The sequence below is a fragment of the Rattus norvegicus genome, chromosome 4 (assembly GCF_036323735.1).
Source record: "Rattus norvegicus strain BN/NHsdMcwi chromosome 4, GRCr8, whole genome shotgun sequence".
NCBI lineage: Eukaryota > Metazoa > Chordata > Mammalia > Rodentia > Muridae > Rattus > Rattus norvegicus.
In genome coordinates, this window is record NC_086022.1 from 130752463 (window position 1) to 130774878 (window position 22416).

General features: G+C 40.6%; 1 protein-coding gene and 1 long non-coding RNA gene across 4 annotated transcripts in view; one reads left to right on the forward strand and one right to left on the reverse strand.

Annotated features, from left to right (window-relative positions):
- Positions 1 to 22416, forward strand: part of Tafa1 (TAFA chemokine like family member 1) — a 504481-nt gene that overhangs the window by 457804 nt on the left and 24261 nt on the right. The gene's annotated exons all lie outside the window — the stretch shown is intronic.
- On the reverse strand, positions 1539 to 11255 carry LOC120102499 (uncharacterized). Its single transcript, XR_005504173.2, has 2 exons — positions 7475 to 11255; positions 1539 to 5430 (listed from the first exon to the last, which is right to left on the reverse strand). It is a non-coding gene; the product is annotated as an uncharacterized LOC120102499 (long non-coding RNA).

A 22416-nucleotide genomic window follows, 5' to 3' on the forward strand; every position in this document is an offset into this window, starting at 1 on the left:
ACTAGCAACAAAAATGGCCGCGTTGATACACCACAGAGGATTACCGTGACGCTGGACAGAGGAAGAGAAATCTCTTAATGATATTCTTAATCATAGGAAAATTTTTTTATCAATTTGTAGAAATAAAAAGCAGTGTAGTTTAAAACAAAAAAGTAAACTAAGAAAAATTAGTTCTGAGTCACTTAGGAGGCTAAAATCTGAATTGTAGGGCAGAGCCCGTGTACTCACAGTCTTTCCTGACTTACAAAAAAATGGATAAGTGGTGAAAAGATTTAAGCAAATGAATGGCACAAGTAGATAACATTTGAAAATAGCGCCTTTGGTTTTATACATTGAGTGGGTAATGATAGTGACACACTGCTTGATTGCAATTAATAGCAATGTTCTAAGTAATTTAAATGCATTAAGTAGCTTAATCCCGGTGGCAACCCTGTTATTAATTTCGTTTTACAAATAAGGATTACAATCACTCTTTGTTGTGCATTAGGAAAGTGCAACTCCTCCTGCGCTTCTCAATGCACCGAGGAAAGGAAAGGCAGTCAGCACACCGTAGGCTACGTCAGCAAGTGTTCTGAGTGGACACAGACGTCCTCCCCATTCCCCACAGGAGACAGTCATCAGTCTCTAAACAGCGAATCACTGGATAGGGGATGACCACGCTCCTGGACACACAGACGACCGTGACGAGAACGTAGGCCTGTGTCACAGAGCTTCCTGCTCATCTTCCTGAATCACTCTCCTCACTTGCCAGCTCCCAGGTCCTCTCCCCTGCTGTCTTCAGCCAAATCAGGCAGCTCTCCTTGATACTATGAAACAGAAAATGTTATGTGTAGTCACAATGATTCTAGACCAGATCTACACACACACACACACACACACACACACACACACACACACACACACACACAATGTACTAAACTAAAACACTGTTCCTAGGTATGCACTCAAAAGACAATGCCATAAACTCTTGTTAGGGTGTCTTTCTCTGTAACTCTCCACCTAAGTCTTAACACAAAGATTTTGCACACCCATATTTATTTCTGTAAGATTCATAACAAATAAGAAACAAAACTAGCCTAAACGTCCATCAGCAGATGAACATTCAAAGAAAATGGATCATACATATACAATCAGCCAGAAAGAAAACTGAAATTGTTGCTATTGCAAGAAAATGAATGGGACTAGGAAACATTATGTTAAGCAAAATAAACCAGATTCACAAAGGCCAATATTGAATGTTTTTCTCAACAGTTTAAACAAAAATGCCATTCTCAAAGAATTTCTGTATGGTGTGCCTTTCTTGCAAAAACACTGTTTCCATTTCTTCAGGAATAAACATCCCCTGTGATAATGAAGATTCTGGCAGCAGGGCATATAGGACAACATTTATAAATTTGGTGAGTGTGTGTGCGTGTGTGTGTGTGTGTGTGTGTGTGTGTGTGTGTGTGTGTGTTTTATAGGTGTGTAAGAATGCATATGAGACCAGAGACTGGAATGTCTTCCTCTGCTGCTCTCTTTTTCTCTTCTCTTCTCTTCTCTTTTCTTTTCTTCTCTTCTCTTCTCTTCTCTTCTCTTCTCTTCTCTCCTCTCCTCTCCTCTCCTCTGCTCTGCTCTCCTCTCCTCTCCTCTCCTCTCCTCTGCTCTGCTCTCCTCTGCTCTGCTCTCCTCTCCTCTCCTCTCCTCTGCTCTGCTCTGCTCTCCTCTCCTCTCCTCTCCTCTCCTCTCCTCTCCTCTCCTCTGCTCTCCTCTGCTCTGCTCTGCTCTGCTCTGAGTCTAGAGTATCCACATTGAACCTGAACCCTGTCACTTTGGTTAACCTGTCCAGGCACCACGCCCCTGAGATCAGCTTGTCTCAACTCCCTAACTCGGGTTACAGGCATGCATGCACATGCATCTCTGGTTTTAAGTGGGATTGGGGATCCAAACCCATGTCTTCATGATGGTGCAGCAAGCACTTTATCCATGGATCCATCTCCCCAGTTCCAGATTTATATGTAATATTTGCACAAGGTACTGAATTCTGAGAAAAACATTGAGAAGCTGATGGCAGTCATAATCATGGTATCTCTGACCTTTCTCCTTAGCACATCACCATTGTCAGATAATCAAATAAACTTGATCACTATAGGGAAAAATTCAGTCCAATGTACACTAACAGAATTTTAGTATTTATATAATTAATGGGTTTCTTTTGAGAATTACATCTTTAAAGTATAAGTGATTGATCCATTGGCAAGAAAAATATCCACAGCCACATTTGAGTATTATTTGTGGTTCACCAAATACAAAACAAAAATGAAGCTTTTTCAAGCAGAGAAATTTGCTTATGCCTTCAGTCTATCAATGACATTGGTTCAGAATGGTCCTTCCTGTAAACCAAGTTGCCCTGATCTTGCTTACCAGGCTGAGCTGCTGGCAGGACCTTTGATTTGCAAGCCAGCAGGGGTCCTTAGAGGTCATCCTGAGTGGCTGTCTCTACACATGCATGCCTTCAGGGAGCCTACAGTGTACTTTTGCCTGATGCTTTGAGGAGCCTCCTAGACCCTACCATTCCAGGAGCTTCCCAACTAGGGTTGTAACAGGAATCCAAGCATGACAGCCTGTCTGCCACTGAGACTTCCAGCTTCCTGGAGTAGTTTTACCTGATCTAAACAAAAGTGCAACCCCCAGCAAGCTGCAGCTGTTCCTGTCACTGCCAATATCAGGTCCCCACACTTCACTTTGTCTCTTGAGATGAAATAGGAAATCCTATACTAAATATAAATTCTCATTCGTGCTCTTATCACTATAGAAGTATCATCCATTTTTCAATAGTTCAGCTAATATGCTTGAGTTTCTCCCCATTTCCATCTACAAGAATGTCAGTGGCTAATAAAAATAAGTCTCTCAGAGAATAGGAAACCTGAACAATGGTGGTTTCTGCCTTGGGCTGTGGTATACAGGTGTGCCATGATGTGGATTCAGTTTTGATCAAGGAACTGATGACTCCTGTTAGAGATGATGATATGTACTCACAAACCAAGGCTATGGAAGAAATTCACTGTGACATTAAAGAACCATGTGGAATAGAAAAGCAGAGAGCATCTTCCCACACAAAAGAGATGGCAAGTCCTAATTATTCCGAGGAAGACATCCAAGGCTACAGAAGGGCTACCAATACTTCTCAAGCACATGACAAACCATGGTCCAGGAAGAGTATGCTTCATTCAGCAGCGTGGGTTTGTAGGTTGCTTAGATAGAAAGGAGGAAACTACAGAAAAAGAGACAATTGCGGGCTGCTTAGTGTTAAGGCAAATCAAATGTCCAGTACTTAGAAGTGTTTAATAAAAATTATTTAAGTTTCAAGTCTAGTCTCTAGAGGCCAACTGTATATGAAGATGCTTTGAAGCTCTGCTGCTTTTCTCTTGTGTATAAGTGCCTGTCCATAGCATCCTGTGTCTAGATGCACCTGGGCAGGACATGCATGCGCCGATTCAACTGCACTGGCTGGCCAATGAGTCTCAGGAATTGTTTCCACCCCCTCAACACTCTGATTATGAATGTGCAGTGCAACTCCCAACTTTTTGGTTTTTGTAATGGGTTCTAAGGGATAATAATATAATTACAATAATATAATAAAACAGAAACTAATACACTGAAGTTGGACAAGGGAAAAAAACAGAAGGAACCGATGCATAGCAATCACGGTGATTTTTATGGCGGCTCTACAAGTTTGCATTCCTATCAGCAAAGGCTGAATGTTCCCTTATTCCACACCAGCATGGGCTGCCGCTCATTTTATTGATTTTAGCCGTTTTGATACGTGGAGCATAAAATCTCTCAAAGTAGTTTTCATTTGCATTTCCCTGATGACTAAGGATGTTGAACATTCCTTTAAGTGTTTCTCAGCCATTTGAGTTTCCTCTTTTGAGAATTCTCTGTTTAGATTTATCCCCCATTTTAAATTGGATTATTTGTTTTCTTGATATCTAGTTTTTTGAACTCTTTATATATTTTGGATATTAGCCCTCTATCAGATGGGTAGTTGCTTAAAAAGCATTGCCCATTATGGTGGCTTCCTCTTTATGCAAATTACATTGTCCTCTTTCATGCAGAAGCTTTTTAATTTCATGAGGTCCTACTTACTTGTTGAACTTAACATCTGTGCTAACAGTGTTCTATTCAGGATGTATTTTTCCTGTGTCAGTTAGTTCAAGGCTAATTCTCCAGTTTATCTTCTATTAGGTTCAGTGTATCTAGTTTTATGTTGATGTCTTTGAACCATTTTGAGTTGAATTTCATGCAGAGTGATAAGTATGAATCTACTTGGACTCTTCTCCATTCAACCGTTCAGTTTGATCAGCACCATTTATTGAAGATGCTATCTTTTTTCCTGTGTGTGTATCTGGCTTCTTTATCAAAAATCAGTGTCCAAAAGTATGTGGATTTATGTCTGAATCTTATATGTGCATCCATTGAACATCAATGTGGTTTTGTGCCAATACCATACTCCTTAATGTCTTGCTAAGCTGCTGGGGAGTGCTGTGAACTGATCCTTGTCTCAAGCTTTGACCACAGAAGTCCATTTTAAAGCTTATTAGCAGAACTTACTTCTAGGCAGAAAGATCCCCTTTCATTGGATATCTAATGGATGCTGCTGTCAGATGCTAAAATCTACCTTACCACTCCACATAGATAGACCTGGCATAGACAAGCAATGTCATGGAAGCTTGTTTCTTTAAGAGAAGGAAGAGAACGACTTTCTCCAGGCTTCCAAGATGAAATCTTATAAAGGCAGTGCTTGTAGCATCTCTGACACAATCTTAAAAAAAAAAAGCTTCTAGGAGGGGAGCTTACATAGTGATAGAGATCATGAGATTCTATCAGAGGGTAGCCTGGTATTTGTTATTCACACTCATCATACTTGTGTTTCACCAGTTGGCAATTGAGAGCTGGTACCAATATCAGGAAGCTGTTGTCAGTTCAGTGGGCATAAGTAGGGCAGTGACCCTCCGTCATTGTTCAGACATTACTCTCATTACTCTAATTCAGGGAAAATGTTCTTTCATTGAGGAAATTGTTCATATTTTAATATTTTAATAGAAGAAGATTTTGGGGTAGCTGTTGTCTTTCGTAAAGACCATTTCAGAGCATTTCCCATATACAATGTTCATGAAAATGTCCTTCCATTTGAGTTGGCTGAAAAGTCTCCATTTGTTTCATTTGAGCCATTCACAAAGTTGGCAAACACAATATAAGTCCCCAGAACGACTTTCTTTGGGGTGGAAAGGGTGCTCATGAAGAGTCTCAGGACTCTGAGATTCTGGGCCATGCATCATAAATCCTTGACTTCATCCAGTGTTTCTGTTCCCAGCCATGGCAGAGAGTGGTGATCATTCACAGTACTGGCCTCAAGTTCAGAGACCTTGTTGTTGCCTGGAGTACTGTGCCCTAAAAAGAACATAGTTAAAGTGAGTTTGAGAATCTTCAGGTTTTGTCTCAAAAGTCAGTTAACTTCCATTACCATAGGTCCACCTCTTCCTTCAAAAATTGAACTTGAAATGAAATGATCTGCTCCAAAGAAAATAGTGAATAAGGAGGCAGAAGCAGAGGACATGATGAGCTAAAATGGAAAAGGTGATTTATACTACTTAGAGTAGCAACATGACTCTGCCAATCACAAATGCTAAGACAGGAATATATCTAAAGAGCTCTCAAAGGAAGACGAGATAAAAAGTCCTAAGTATGTAGAGTGGAATAGCATGCAACCACCAAAAGAAAATGCTGGTTTTTGTAGCAGAATAAATAAAACTGAAGGGCAATATTTTATGTAAAAATAAGACAGTCTTTCACATGTGAAGATGAAAACCAATAAAAAATATTAACCTGAGTGTAGAGTAGTGATGGCTGGAATCTGTGAAGGGGGAGCAGGAAGGATAAGAGGAAGTTGGGTAATAGATGCCAAAATACAATGGAATTGAAGCAGTAAGTTCAGTGCACAGTGGGGCAACTATAGTTTACAATATTCCATTTTATTAATATCTAGAAGAGAAGAAATCAAAGACTCGAAAAAAAAGAAAAGAACCCCAAAGTACTAAATTACTTATCACCAAAACATTAAGATTGAACTTGCTTTAAAAATGCACATCACACTGTTTGTATCTGTATACAGTATGTATATGTACTGAAATACCACAACATGCATACATATGTACAATTGCTATGTAGCGATCATACTACCTAAAATGAAGGAAATGTTGCTTGCATGTTATATGCATGTATACAGTGATCATATTGTATCTCCTAAGATATACTGTTAAATAGAATAGATACAAATGAGATTTAACAGTATACTTTTTTAAATTTTATGACATAAACTGCAAGAAGCCATACAAGGCAAGTCAGTTTGATTAAAGACAAAGGCTATAGTCCTTCCACCTCTCTCATCTTCCATGTTCCCTCCCTTCCTATACACACTCTCACCTTACATGGGCTGCAATATACACATACACACGTTCTCAAGCACATGCTCTCTTCTCTTACATGTGCCCTATGCCTATATGTTCCATTTATCTGAGTAGTATCTGAAACAACTCTGGGGCTCATAAGATTTTTAGAGTTAAAATTTGTTATTCTTGGGGTTGGGGATTTAGCTCAGTGGTAGAGTGCTTGCCTAGCAAGCACAAGGCCCTGGGTTCGATCCTCAGCTCCAGAAAAAAAAAATTTGTTATTCTTTTGGTAAGGATGGAGTTGACCTTGTGAGTAATTTTGATAAGGACACCTGTGGATCAGATGTCCTTATTCCTAGTGTGTATCACTGAGATTTTATGAAGACCATTCAACAAGCCTGAACCCATTTGCCCACATGTAAAATAGCAGTGGGAAGAAAATCAGGGTGGCTTCTACGGAGAATGTGGTGACAGTGAGGATCCATAATCTATATCTTGAGGAAACACTTGGATTCACCACAAACATGGCATGAGTTTTTACTAAGAGGTATTTATTTAGAACTTTCCCTCTCTTTTGCAAGATATATGCACATACACACAAACTGAAATTCATGTCATGGTCTCATGCTGCCATAACCAAACTTTACAATATAAGTAGCTTAAATAACAAAAAATTATTTACCTCAATTCCAGAAGCTGAAAGTTCACTATCCAGAAGTTTCTCTTTTGTGTGTGCATAGATGTATGTGTGAGTGTGCTCACCTGTATGGGGGTGTGGAGAGACCTTAGTTTAACATCTGGATGTTGTATCAGTTACATTTCTATTGCTGTGATAAAGCACCATGACTAAAGCATCTGAGAGAAGTGTTTGCTTGGGTTTACAATTTCAGAGGCTCAGAGGCCATGGTGGTGAAGCAGAAGCATCAGGTGTGTTGGCTAGAACAGCAAAACTGAGACCTCACATCTCTAACCACAGTCCCAAAGGGTGGACTGGAAAAGGGATAAGATTTTGGAAGCTCAAAGCCCATACCCTGTGTGGTACTTACTCTGGCAATATCACACGCGTAGACCTCGCTGAACCACACTACCAGTAGGGAGCCAAATGTTCCAATGCTGACGCCTCCGGAGGACTTTCACTTTCAGATCACCATAGATGTCTTCTTCTCTTCTTCACCTTGGTTTTTGAGACAAAGTCTTCACTGAACATGGAGCTCACTCTCCAACTGGACTGACTACCTAACAAGCCCCTTGGATGCCTGTCTCCATCCTCCAATGCTGGGTTACAGATACACATCATCAAGTCGCTGTTTTTATGAGGTGTCTGGCCTTGAATCCTAATGCCTCCCTAGCAAGTGTTTGCTTTACCCACAAGCCCTCTGTCTGGCTCGAAGTTTCTCTTCTTGACTTTAGCCAGCTGCCTTTTCGCGATAGCTTTGCATGCCCCAACTTGGTGTGTAGAGATTGTGCTTCTCAGGTGTCTCTTCTTATAAGTACATCAATCCCATTAGGTAAGAGTTCTATCCATATAATATTTGATTATGTATGCACTCCAAATGCAGCCAGTGATAGTGATAGTTAAAGCTTACATATGTGAATTTTTTGGAAAATATACAGTTTATAAGTTCATGAAAAGATTCTCACTTAAATGGATGTCTTGAGTTTGCTTTTACTTCTTTTATGAAGTATTATAAACTTTCACTGGTATTTTATTTAGTGTTTTTATTGCTGTTATAAACAGCACAGCCAAAGCAACTTGGAAAAGGAAAGATTTCTTTTTAATTACACTTCCAGGTATGAGTCCATCATGGAGGGAAGCCAAGCCAATAACTCAAGCAGGGAGAGAATCTGGAGGCAGGCACTGAAGCAGAAGCCACAGAGGAGTGCTGCCTACTGCATTGCTCACTATGGATTGTTCAGCTTGATTTGATATGCCATCTAGGACCAACTACCCAGGAATGGCACTACCCATGATGGGCTGGGCCCTCTCACGTCAATCACTAATCAAGAAAATGCCCCACAGATCAATCTAATAGTAGAAATATTTTTTCAGTTAATGTTCCCTCTTCTCAAATGAATCTAGCTGGTATCAATTTGGAAAAAACTAACTAACCAAGACATATGTTTTTTTTCCTCCAATTATCTCATTTAATTTTCATCGAAACTCTATGTTGATAGATAGTTGACGTTATGATTATTAACATACTCTAGATACTCAGAAATGTTGTGCATCCTGCAGTATAGAACTCATGACTAACCATTTGTTTATCTAACAGACATTCTGGAGCTTTTTCTCCGTGCCAAAAACAACCCTCACCACCTGAACTCTACCCATTAATAAAATGGAAAAAGAACTCTGTCCTCTGAAAGCTTATGCTCTGAGAAATGAAATCAGATATATACAAGCAAGGTAATATGCATTAGAATTAGGAAAGTATACATGTATGAGAAAACTGAGTAGTTTAAGATGACTCCAGATGGTGAGGGAAGAGGAAATAGGTAAGGAAGTAAGGAAGTATAGCAATTATAGACCTGTAGTTTATGGAGTAGACACTGAAGGGAGACAAGAGGGCTCGCCATATTGAGGGCATAGGGGGAAATGAATTGAATCAGAGTGGACAAGAAAGAGGAGGACAGGATCACAATGCAAATGCCTGGTAACCAGCATGGAGGCCTTGAGGCAAAGTCTAACTTGGAAATCACCAGGCAGTCAGGACTGATGTACCCCAGAAACTTTCTTTCTGTAGAAGGAAAAGGGATCCTTACTGGTCACCTGGTCCATGCTGGGGACAGTCCTAGCTGCTTCACCTGTGGGTTTTGTGTTTAATTACCCCAGAGAAATTACTAAAGGAGTCTGCAGGAAAGTCAGTGTTGTAAGGTTCCTTAAAAACCACACCAGAGTAATCAATGAGGTGACATCAACTCTAAGCCTATTGGAGTTATTTGCACATCTATCCTACCCTTCAAGAAGATATGGGAAAAGGAACTCAGTGGCTGAATGTTGAAGGATAGCAGGCAGCTTTCCTTCATGGTCCTTTGTGGATATCCGTCCTCTGAAGACACCACCTGAAATTATCCACTCCATCCTTCTATTAACTTAAGCACTGTCAAGGGGGAGGGGGAGAAATACATTCCTAACTTTGTGTAAATTTTTAAAAGATTAAAATTCCCTTTTTTGTTTAAATCAATTAAAACTGGGGGAAGCTTGTAGCCAAGAGTAAATAGAAAACCACAAAAGAATTGAATTTAAAAAAATAATCACCACTATCGAATCCCGATTGTTTTTAAAACTCACAGCCCTTGAGAGGACAGCATATCTGCTCCTCATCAGCCATTATTCTGGGTAATTAGTAGTAATTAGTAATTAGAAGGTAATTTATTAGTTTGACTCTTTCGAGAGAATGGTAGAAAATTAACAGCCTTGTTAGTAAAATTCTATTACTGTGACAAAGCATCTGGGCCACACGGCTTTTCAAAGAGGTAAGGTTTGCTGTGGTTATGGTTTCAGACGTTCTAGTCTGTGGTTATTTTGTTTAACTAGTTTGGGGTATGTGACCAGGCAATATCTAATGGCATGAGTACACATCACATCGGTGCATCTGATAAGAAGATAAAGAGGAGGGGGAGGAAGAGGGAAGAGTCACTTTCTGTAGTACTCATAGAGGACGTGCCCATAGAGATGTAAGAACTTCCACTAGACCCCATCTCCTACAGATTCCAACATCTTCTAATGACATCAAATTATGAATCAAATGTTTAACACATAGGCCTGTAGGAGAAATTCCTCAAACTATGGCAGCAAGGAAAACTAAAGAAAGGTCTCCAAAATATAGGTGCTTCCTGGGAGGCCGAGGATGGGAAGGCTCCTAACTGGTACAGTAAAATGGGCAGGAGAAAAACTACGTACCTTGCACTGAGACTCAAGAGGCTATTACAGCTAGTCTATGGCTTTCCTGGGCTTAAGGCAAGGACTCATAGAATTGACCTTATTTAGACGCCCACTGTCTCAGGATAGAGCCCAGTATCTTGGTGACCTACAAGTTCCTTCTTGTGTTTCCCTGTCCCCTCATCCCACTTCTCTCTGGCGTTGAGCTTAGAAAAAGGCTTGTCTTTCTACCCACAGAGCACTTTTCCATATTCATGAACATCAATCTTCCCTCGTCTCTCTCCTGTGTTGTTCCCTCTGTCGTACTAATCTAGTGTCTGCTATCTCTCTCCTCTTTTGGATATATTTACATTGAACTGTAATTGCCTATGGACTTGACCTTCCCCACCAGACACTGAGCAAGTCATAGGGGAAAAAATAGAGAGTACTCCATCGCCATTGCTGATTCCTAAGAGAGAAACGGAAGCCAAGCCATGCCACCGTAAATGCCAGGAAGCTCGGTTTTGTGTGCCTATCTTTTGGAGACTACCTTACCTAATTGCCACCTGCCACTGACAAACTATAACATCCCATTTCCCAGCCGTGTGTCTCAGGGTAAAGACCATAGTCACCTCTGTTCCCAGCTATCCACACAATGCCATTAAGTTTTATTCCACATCTAAAGTGTGCAGTGTGAACATATCATTACAATAAAGGAATGGAGCCTCGGAAATTTAAAAATGTCAAGTGTGTGACACAGTGGTTAATGTCAATGTCATTACCCCAGGGAGCTTTGAGTCCCCATTCAGTATTTCTCTCATTATATTGTTTCACACAATAAAGGAAAAAGTGCCGACAAGAAAAATAAAAATGCAGGAAGGTGGCAGATTTACTGGGCTTTACGAAAGGGGAACGAGAGGCTATTATTCATTTTTTGGCTTTCAGGTAAATGTAAGTTGGGAATTCCCCCCCCACGCCCCCCCATGAATGTGTTCATTTTAATTCTTATGTTTTTTTTTTGTTTTTTTTTTTTGTTGTTGTTGTTGTTTTCTTGGTTTTTTTTTTTTTTTACTTTTTGATTTCAAGTCTTTTCTTGCTTTTTCGGAAAAACACAAGGAAGGTCAGGTATCTACTGCATTGGTTTTCCAGGTGCATATTAAGAGGGCTGGGAAGCAAATGATTCTGTCTGCGATGCAGGCTCCTTCCTTGGCCTTGGAAGGAGGGGAATCTCATTAGATCTTTCGGAATTACATTTCACTCACTTTGCATGTTCAAAAATACATCCATTACTGTGTGTTTTTTTTAAAATAAGCATATAGTACAAATATCAGAGTAGCAATAAATATGGAAATAACGCTCAGCCTCTCACTGTGATAGATTTTATTCATGAAATAATCGGTGTGAAAACAATACCATTAGCAAGTGTGGCTGTCATAAATGCTATTAACTAAATTATCTGCAGAGCTTCAATAGCTTTCTAATCATGTCTTTCTTTCTGGAAGCGGACAACTTGATATAACTTACTCCCTCTAGACCTTGAGTCAAAATGCAGCAGTAAAGATAACCATTTTTTTCTTATATCAAAACAATAAGACCTGGATGTGATTGTGAAGAGAGGCAATCAAAGATGAGCTGCATAGATAATCATGAGGTTTACCTACTGTAAAATGACACTAAGGAATTCCTCTCTCCAATTCAGTCAATATTCAGGGTGATCTGAACACAAAGTAAACCCGCATAGCTTTAGAATTTTAAGATGTTAATTAAACACATTAATATTCACTAGGCTTATGATCTTTCAACATTTCTGTGATACTCTTTATAACCCTAGATAAACTTAATCTGCTGATATGACTTATCTGTCTTCATTTCAACTCTCAATCTCACTTATTCAAATTAAAACCAAATATATATTTTAGAATTATAGTGGAGAATGGTGAGTGATGTGTAACACCTAATTAGACGCTTGAGATGCAGCAGGAGTTGTTCAGAGTGATGAGGGTGATGCTGGTGGCCAGCATCAGGACCATGGACCATGTGTACAGCACTTATATATAATCAATAGTGTTCTCAGGACTTTCTATATTCACTTGTCACATATAGAATCACATATAGAATTAGATAGTGTAATTACCACTATCTAATGCAAGAGGACACCAAGACCTACGGAAGTTGAGGACTTCACCCAAGATCTTTAAAGGCCTCACCCTCTCTAACCTCAGATGAACCTTTAAACACTCCTTTGTGCAATCATTTCATGTGATGTACACATCTAGTGTTGTATCATTAGCATGATTTGTTCCATTTCGTTCATCATTTGGAACTTCATTGTTTCTTGGAAGTAAAAATTGAGGTCACCCCCTCAAAAAATGATAAAGTCTACTCTCAAAACATTCATTAACTTTTAAATGTAATGGTTCATTTCTCAGCATGAAGAATTATGTACAACTGGTTTGATAGAGTACTATTAGATATAGTCAGTACTATCAGTCTTTCTCTACCTATCCTCTAAAGTACAGATCCATTCACCTAACCATCTCAAGTATGTGTTGATTAAAAGCTATGCAATGGCCTGAAGGCCAGGAAGGAGAGAGAAAAGTTTGTAGCCCTTTCTAGGTACAATGTTCCTAACACTAGCAACGTGTTTTATTATTTGATTAGATGCTTCTCCATCATTCATTTTAAAAAGAAAATAGTGGGGGTTGGGGATTTAGCTCAGCGATAGAGCGCTTGCCTAGCAAGCACAAGGCCCTGGGTTCAGTCCTCAGCTCCGACAAAAAAAAAAGAAAGAAGGAAAGAAAGAAAGAAAGAAAGAAAGAAAGAAAGAAAGAAAGAAGGAAGGAAGGAAGGAAGGAAGGAAGGAAGGAAGGAAGGAAAGAAAGAAAGAAAGAAAGAAAGAAAGAAAGAAAGAAAGAAAGAAAGAAAGAAAGAAAGAGACAAAATAACAAAATAGGTTGGGAAGAATTTTAAAGTTATCCAGGTTCTTATCAGCAATAAATTATAGCATGAGATAAAAGGCAAATATATTTCAAAAAGGCGCTCTCTTCTCAGAGGTCCCTATCTTGATTGTACTAGCTGCATTAACTGTGGGATCAGTTTCAGGAGTTCCTCTTTGAAGGTGTCATTAACATGAATTTCATGTGTGGAGAAAAAACTATTCCTTCCCACTTTCACCTGCAACACTCTGCATCTGTAAACAGGGACACTGCAGGAATGTGTGGGTCAGGTTAAATAACTCCTTAAGGTCATGGAGTGATGTCAAGGGAATGCCAAGAATGCCAGACCATTTCTACAAAACATCACTTTCTGAAGCGTGGTAAATGTTCCGTTCTATGATATCCACTGTGGTAACACTGGCTGACTGTTATGTCTTTATAATGAATTTTAATTCTACCAAATCTTAATTAATTTAAATGTTAACTGATATAGTTAGCAACCACTGTTTTTGATATTAATGACATTAGTTTGAGTCACTTTTGTTAATTTCTGCTGAGACAGACCCACTGTCTACTTAGAGATTGGTACAACCAAGTTACCACACAGCTGTGAGCCCTGATATAGTTTTAATTGTTTGTTTCCATCTGAACACACAAACATTAACTTGTTTAATTAAAAAAGAAATCCAGGCATTGTGGCAAATACCTGTACTGTCAGCTACCCCACAGATAGATTGCTTCTGTCCAGGATTTCGAGTCTAGTCTGGGCAAGATCCTGACTCAAACCAAACTTACTAAGGCAGTAAGACAAACACAATTTCCATTTTACACATGAAAATTAGTATATTAAATGATGAAATAACTTGCCCACTAATGCACAAGCTAACAGTTCTGACCATTGAGCTTTTCTGCTTATTTGTCCCAATATCTTTTGATCAAACATTTTTCAGTGTAGCAGTTATTTCCACCTTTGTGGACTGCTGGAACTAAAGAGCATGAACCGGAAAGTTTATAAAGAACAGAAGTGTATTTCCACCATGGTGAAGGCCAGAGAGTGAAAGATCAAATTGCTGGCAGATTGAGCATCATGAGAGGCTGCATTAACATCGTTTCCTCTCCCTCTGATGCCATAGCGGCCATCACAGGGGATGCCTCTTGACTCTCCTTTTAGCGAGCCCTGATCCCATTCAAGAGAGCTACACTTCCATAGATTAATTGTCTCCAAGGGTTTCACCTCCTAAAACAGCACCCTAATTATTAAGGATTTTAATAAATAAATCATGGAAGGATGTAAACAGTTGGTGACTACATTTTAATCCATTTCAGAAATGCATTTAGAAAATATAAAATGGCCTTTGAATTAAGAACACTCTCCATACAGGTTTGGCAAAATATTTTATGTGTATCCTAAAATTGGTCTCTTTTTTGTGTGTAACACAACTGTGAAATAGTATCGGCTAATATTATTTTTTCAAGTTCATGGGAACAATTGTGCATGAGTAAAGAGAGAGCTTTCATTTCGTTGCCCACAACCTTGCCCATGAGATGTTGCCTTCCTCCCCTCCCCCCACCCCTGCTACAGCTTGCCTTGGATGAAACTTCAGGGGCAAAAATCCAAATTTAACTGATTTAAACACGATGTTAAATATCAAGGCAATGGCTGTCTCCAGATGCCACCACCTCTTAGTATTTCTACTGTGGTTTATTCTCTAGAGATGTACATCTCAAGCTGTCCCCAAGTACCAACAACAAAGCAGTCTTATAGTTTATAAAGTCACCCTTAGCAAGAAGAAGAAAGTATCCTTTTCTCATTAGCATTAGCGAAACCCCAGAGTTGAAGGTAATTGGTTGGCTCATGCCACAAATCCATCTCTGAATCAGTAACTGTGGCCAAAGACGCTGTCCCAGTTTTTAATTGGTACAAAGCACCCCTAACACTTGAGTCTCAAAACTGGCATTTTATTTTAGCCCATGATTTTATTAGCCAGTCACTTGGATGGAGTTTAGAGGGATGAATTTTCTGTCCCACATGGTGTTGACAGAAGTCCCCTCGTGGTGTTCCCTGATCCCTGGTAGTCTCAATCTGAACACAACTCAGAATGATGACCATTGGCTTAAAGAGGGGCTGAAAGACAGAGCTCAGCTGGAATTGTACACCATGATATCGTTCGCATGTCATATCTTTCCTAGCATGGGAGGGCGGTAATGTTGTTAAGGGAGGAACGAGAATGATTACCAACAAGATTCAAAAGACTTTTTATGCTGTATTTTAAGGAATCACTATCCCTGAACTCAAGCAGTATTACAGAGCAATAGTGATAAAAACTGCATGGTATTGGTACAGAGACAGACAGATAGACCAATGGAATAGAATTGAAGACCCAGAAATGAACCCACACACCTATGGTCACTTGATTTTTGACAAAGGAGCCAAAACCATCCAATGGAAAAAAGATAGCATTTTCAGCAAATGGTGCTGGTTCAACTGGAGGTCAACATGTAGAAGAATGCAGATTGATCCATGCTTATCACCCTGTACAAAGCTTAAGTCCAAGTGGATCAAGGACCTCCACATCAAATCAGATACACTCAAACTAATAGAAGAAAAAGTGGGGAAGCATCTTGAACACATGGGCACTGGAAAAAATTTCCTGAACAAAACACCAATGGCTTATGCTCTAAGATCAAGAATCGACAAATGGGATCTCATAAAACTGCAAAGCTTCTGTAAGGCAAAGGACACTGTGGTTAGGACAAAACGGCAACCAACAGATTGGGAAAAGATCTTTACCAATCCTACAACAGATAGAGGCCTTATATCCAAAATATACAAAGAACTCAAGAAGTTAGACCGCAGGGAGACAAATAACCCTATTAAAAAATGGGGTTCAGAGCTAAACAAAGAATTCACAGCTGAGGAATGCGGAATGGCTGAGAAACACCTAAAGAAATGTTGAACATCTTTAGTCAAAAGGGAAATGCAAATCAAAACAACCCTGGGATTTCACCTCACACCAGTGAGAATGGCTAAGATCAAAAACTCAGGTGACAGCAGATGCTGGCGAGGATGTGGAGAAAGAGGAACACTCTTCCATTGTTGGTGGGATTGCAGACTGGTAAAACCATTCTGGAAATCAGTCTGGAGGTTCCTCAGAAAATTGGACATTGAAGTAACCGAGGATCCAGCTATACCTCTCTTGGGCATATACCCAAAAGATGCCCCAACATATAAAAAAGACACGTGATCCACTATGTTCATCGCAGCCTTATTTATAATAGCCAGAAGCTGGAAAGAATGCAGATGCCCTTCAACAGAGGAATGGATACAGAAAATGTGGCACATCTACACAATGGAATATTACTCAGCTATCAAAACAATGACTTTATGAAATTCGTAGGCAAATGGTTGGAACTGGAAAATATCATCCTGAGTGAGGTAACCCAATCACAGAAAAACACATGGTATGCACTCATTGATAAGTGGCTATTAGCCCAAATGCTTGAATTACCCTAGATGCAGAGAACACATGAAACTCAAGACGGATGATCAAAATGTGAATGTTTCACTCCTTCTTTAAAAGGGGAACAAGAATACCCTGGGCAGGGAATAGAGAGGCAAAGATTAAAACAGAGACAGAAGGAACACCCATTCAGAGCCTGCCCCACATGTGGCCCATACATATACAGCCACCCAATTAGACAAGATGGATGAAGCAAAGAAGTGCAGGCTGACAGGAGCCGGATGTACATCTCTCCTGAGAGAAACAGCCAGAATACAGCAAATACAGAGGCGAATGCCAGCAGCAAACCACTGAACTGAGAACAGGAACCCCGTTGAAGGAATCAGAGAAAGGACTGGATGAGCTTGAAGGGGCTCAAGACCCCATATGAACAACAATGCCAAGCAACCAGAGCTTCCAGGGACTAAGCCACTACCCAAAGACTATACATGGACTGACCCTGGACTCTGACCTCATAGGTAGCAATGAATATCCTAGTAAGAGCACCAGTGGAAGGAGAAGCCCTTGGTCCTGCCAAGACCGAAACCCCAGTGAACGTGATTGTTGGGGGGAGGGCGGCAATGGGGGAGGATGGGGAGGGAAGCACCCATAAAGAAGGGGAGGAGGTCGGGTTAGGGGGATGTTGGCCTGGAAACCGGGAAAGGGAATAACACTCGAAATGTAAATAAGAAATACTCAAGTTAATAAAAAAAAAAAGAAAGAAAAAGAAAAAAGAAAAAAAAAAAGAAATCCTAGATGGTCCTTTCGAATGTTTTCATCCGGGAAAGCGGTCACCAGGGAATGATACTCCGGCTCCTAGGGAGACCAGAAGCTAATTTTTTTTTTTTTCCTACAGTAGTCTTTGACCTTAAGCGGAGCCAGATTGATCTGTTAGGACAAGTCCGAGCCTATGACTGCTCCTCTTTCCAAGTGCTGGGGTCAGCGCCACCTGAAGTATGTGACCTAAATTTTCTAAAGGAATATCAGAAATGTCTCTAGAGAAAAGGAAAAAGAAACTGGTGCATATGGTCATACTAAACAACAGCCCTGTTACGAGGGGAAGCTGACATCATACAACTTGGTGGTCCTGCGTGGTAGACATTTTAGAATGAAAAATGAGGAAACTAGAGAGGGATAAGTTGAACCTCAGATGCTGCTATCTACTTATGCTGGTTTCCATCTCTTCGGTCGCTTCCTTCTCTATAAACTGTGGATAAAAGTAACTGCCCCCTAGGGGGTGGGGCGATAAGAGTAACTCCTCTCCAGGGGGCGGGGCGATAGTAACTCCTCCCTAGGAGGGTGATAAGAGTAACTCCTCCTGAGGGGTGTGGTGATTGCTGTCTGAAGTGCCGCCTGGGGCTTTCTCAGGGACTCTTCTCCTGGTTTCTCTCCTGATAAGTGAGGCAGCGGTGGACTTGAGCTGCTCTTGAAGCTGGCACCCCTTTGAGGGTGGCATGAAACATGATGGGCTAAGGAGTTTCCAATGCAGAGGAGGGCTTCAAATGTAGAGAACCTAAATATTATTTGCAAGCAGCACTGGGCTCTAATTCCCAGATGTAGTTCACCATTTTCCTTTGATCAGTAAAAAGCAGGTAGAGCTCGGTCCCTATTCACAGCAGAGAGTGCTTCTATGTATGCACCTTTGTGGTGACACTTCTCCTTGATCTCTGAAAGCTACTCTGCTCAGAATGCAAAGCATTCAGGGCCTGTGGTTCTTTTTTTGCAACATCGTCGTAGGCCGCTGATCCCATCTTCATAATGGGATTGGGGCTGAGGTTAGCTTTTTTTTTTTTTCTTTCTTTTATTGGTCATCGCTGATAAAACCTGATTGCTGATTTTTTTTTCCTGGACATTCAATGACTGGAAACTGTCACCAAATCCTGTGATTAAATTAGGCTTCAAATACTAGAGCCGTGACTTCTCAGCCTGATGCTTTTCATCATGAAGACAGTTCTGAAAGGAAAATGCCCTTCAGGGAACGTTATCCTGGGGTTTTACATCTTTAAATGTGAATGCAGATGAACACGTATGATGGGGACGGTGCAGCGCTTTCATACTTCAAACTTCCTTTTGTGTATATTTGTAATTAAGATGTCTAGCTCTTGATTTTGATCTAAAAACAAGTGATCTTGGATTGAAGGCAATTGGGGTTTTATGTGGCATCTAAGGACAGCTACAGTTCTTTATCCTGCTTCTAGAAATGAAAATAAAAGGAGCACACGAGGTCAGGAATATTTCCCTGTGCTCGGCATGTAGGAGTCAGGCCACTGACACTAAATGAGATCATTCGTGGTCATCATCAAGATGCTGCTAAATAACAGGGACGGCTGGGGTAACTGAATGCTTCTCTCCCCTTCTCCCTCTCTCTTTCTCTCTCCTTTCCCACCCCTCCCTCTTTCCCCCTCCCACTCCAGAATGTTTAAGGAGACAAGACCTGGGTGTTGTGTATGTAACAGCTTTCTGAAAGCATTTCCCACTAGGGTTTGAATACAAACTAAGAACCTCTCATTAGGACAATGGCTATAGGTACCTAAAGAAAACAATTTTTTATAGACTATGGAAGGAATAAGACCCATTTTCATATATATGATATGATATATTATAGGAATTAGTTTCATGTTCATGATAAGATATCACAATTCCTAAAAGTGGTATTGTGTGTGTGTGTGTGTGTGTGTGTGTGTGTGTGTGTGTGTGTGTGTGTGTGCGCTTGCATGAGCCCTGTTGTCAAAACCAACCATGGTCTTGCTCTTGTTAGGCTATTGATAAACAGACGTCTAATCTTATTTACTGTTTAAAATTCAAGCAGAGATCTCTGCTTCTTTTAGGCCCTTATACAGTTTCCTTGTCTAGGCTTCTTATTCATCAACCAGAAATCCATAGGCTTTTAGTTCTTAGTTCAGATAGGTGAAGGGACATCTTTGCAAACCACAGCTAGGCAACCTGCAACAAATTGAACAATTAAATGCTGGGCAAGCCTCCTCCGGGCAGCATCTGGGAGAAATTTAGATTGCAAGAAGTGCTGAGGGGAGGGGGTTGGGGATTTAGCTCAGTGGTAGAGTGCTTGCCTTGCAAGTGCAAGGCCCTGGGTTCGGTCCCCAGCTCCGGAAAAAAAGAAAAGAAAAAAGAAAAAAAAAAAGAAGAAGTGCTGAGGGGAAGAGGCCACATGCTCTTATTAAATAAACCAGCTCACCACAGCACCAGCTAGTACTGAATTACTAAATTGCAGTCTTCAAACATAAAACCATGGCCCAGGAGGGAAAGTTCGTCTGACAAAGGAAAACATAGCCTGGGAAGAGAAAGCTGCTGTGGTCCAAAAGAGATCGTTTTGCCACTGGGAAGATACTTGGAGATTAAAAGCACTTCTGCTCTTACAGAGGACTTGGATTCTTTCCCCAGCAACACATAGGGGTTCACAACCACATGTAACTCCAGTTCCAGGGTACCTTATACCGTCTTCTGACTCTGTAGGCACCAGACATACATGTGGTGCACATACACACATGGAGGCAAACACTACCTACATACAATTAAAATCTAAATGTTTTTGATTCAATTTTTTAAAGTGATTTTTTTCATTACCTTGGATTTGGCATAGCAGTGGTGGAGTGTACGTAGGATCTACTTAACAAGGAAGCTTGTGATCCCCAAGTCTTTGGATCCCGACTCATGGCCACCTACTCACAAACACATATCTCCTTCTACTTCAGACTGCCTAACCACAGATATGGGTTGGCTCACGTCTCTGGATTGCTTACACTTTATCTCCAGTGAGAATACCCATCTCAGCCTGTGGACAGAGCGGTTAATAAAGTGTTTGCCTTAGAAACCTGAGTACCCGAGTTCAATCCACAGAGCTCATACAAGGAAGCCTGGAGTCCCGGGATGGGTTTGTAATCTTAGCTCTGGGAGGTAAAGACACGTGCATCTTTACAGCGTGCTAGTCAGCCAGCCAAGCCTTCCTGGTGGGCTCTAGACCAATGCGAAATCCTATCTTGTCAAGAAACCAAATGGGAATAACATCTGTCCTCTGGCATCTACACACATGAGCACACACACATACGAACAATGAACACACACACACACACACACACACACACACTCACACACACACACACACACACACCATTGCTCATCTCTTCTTCAAATATTATAATCCCTCCTTTAGTACTTATCCCAGGCATTGCCTTTTAACTATCTGATCATCTCTGGAAACAGTTTCTGTTGATTGGTCCCCAGTTCTCCCTTTTACAGGCTAAACATGGACGAGTCAGGGCTTTATCTTTGCTTTCATCCCCCCTCGGTAAGGAGAGCCGTATTCATATCTATTCCCGGACTGACAGGAGGGCTAGCATGTTGAAAGTTCACTTAATGGAATGCCTGGCTCAGAGTAAGTGCTACTCAACTGTTGTGACTCCAACCTATTATTCATTTCCCTGTCTCACGGACCACGTTAATGACAATTCAATTTTGCTTTGCATGAAGCCGAAATCTTGTCAGTGGCATTCACCTAAAATTAATCCGTTTATCCTCAGCCCTAACATAGCCCCAGGAATGTATTTAACTGAACTTCATGGAAACCTGTCTAGAAGAGGTCTGCTTATGACAATTACTAATTACCTGTGCTGCCTAAACAAGGGTGACAGCAGTGCTTTGTCATTGAGCATTTGCTTTGATTCTGGCTTGGATCTGGAGTTTTTCGAATAGTAACATCTTCGGTCCTATGACCTTTGAGTACGACCCCTGAATAGAAATAAAACGGACTGGAGAGTTGGCTCAGTGGTGACCAGCACTGGCTGCTCTTGCAGAGGACCTGATTTCTGTTCTCGGTACTTACGTGTCAGCTCATACTGTCTGTAACTTGGTTCCAGGGGATACACAACCCTCTTCTGGCTTTAATGAGCACTGTGCATGTGTGGTGTATAGATGTAAATGCAGATAAAACACTCATACACAAAATAAAAATAAGTAAATCTTTTACAAAAGAAAAAGAAGCACAAGTTAGTTCATTTTTTGCCTAAGATCCACAGCAAATGAAGGACTTGAAGCCAAAATTTCATCGTTAACTATGCTTTAGTGATTTGATACTCAAGATGTTGATGTGTGGGTGTATATCTGTATGTGTATGTATAATAAATTTATTCACTTTATTTTTATTCTTTAAATTATTTATTTAATATGTGGTATTTTACTTCCATGTATGTGTGTGCATCACATGCAGTCTTGGTACCCACAGAGACCAGAAGAGGGCAATAGGATCCCCTAGAACTGGAGTTATGGATGATTGTAAGCCCTCATGTATGTGGATGCTGGGAATCGAACCTAAAGTTATCTGTAAGAGCAGTAAGTGATCTAAACTGCAAAGTCATCTCTCCAGCCTCAGCTGATTAGCTTTTAAATAAAGCTCACAGAGATCCCACCATTCATATCCATGTATTCATCACGTTCTTCAGGGCCATTCCCAGACAGAGTGACAGGGGCCCCAAATAATCTTAAGGAAAACATGACGGTCTGGTAGCGTCCATCTTAAAAGCCCAATTGTCCAGTTAGATTCAGGTATTCCTGAACTTGGTCTGGCAGTGCTTAAGATTCAGTATCTTGGACAACTATTGGGTGAACTCTGATTCTCAAGCAGGGGTTCACAACACGCACGTTCAGCCACCTGTCCAGAAGGCCCAGAACGGACTCAT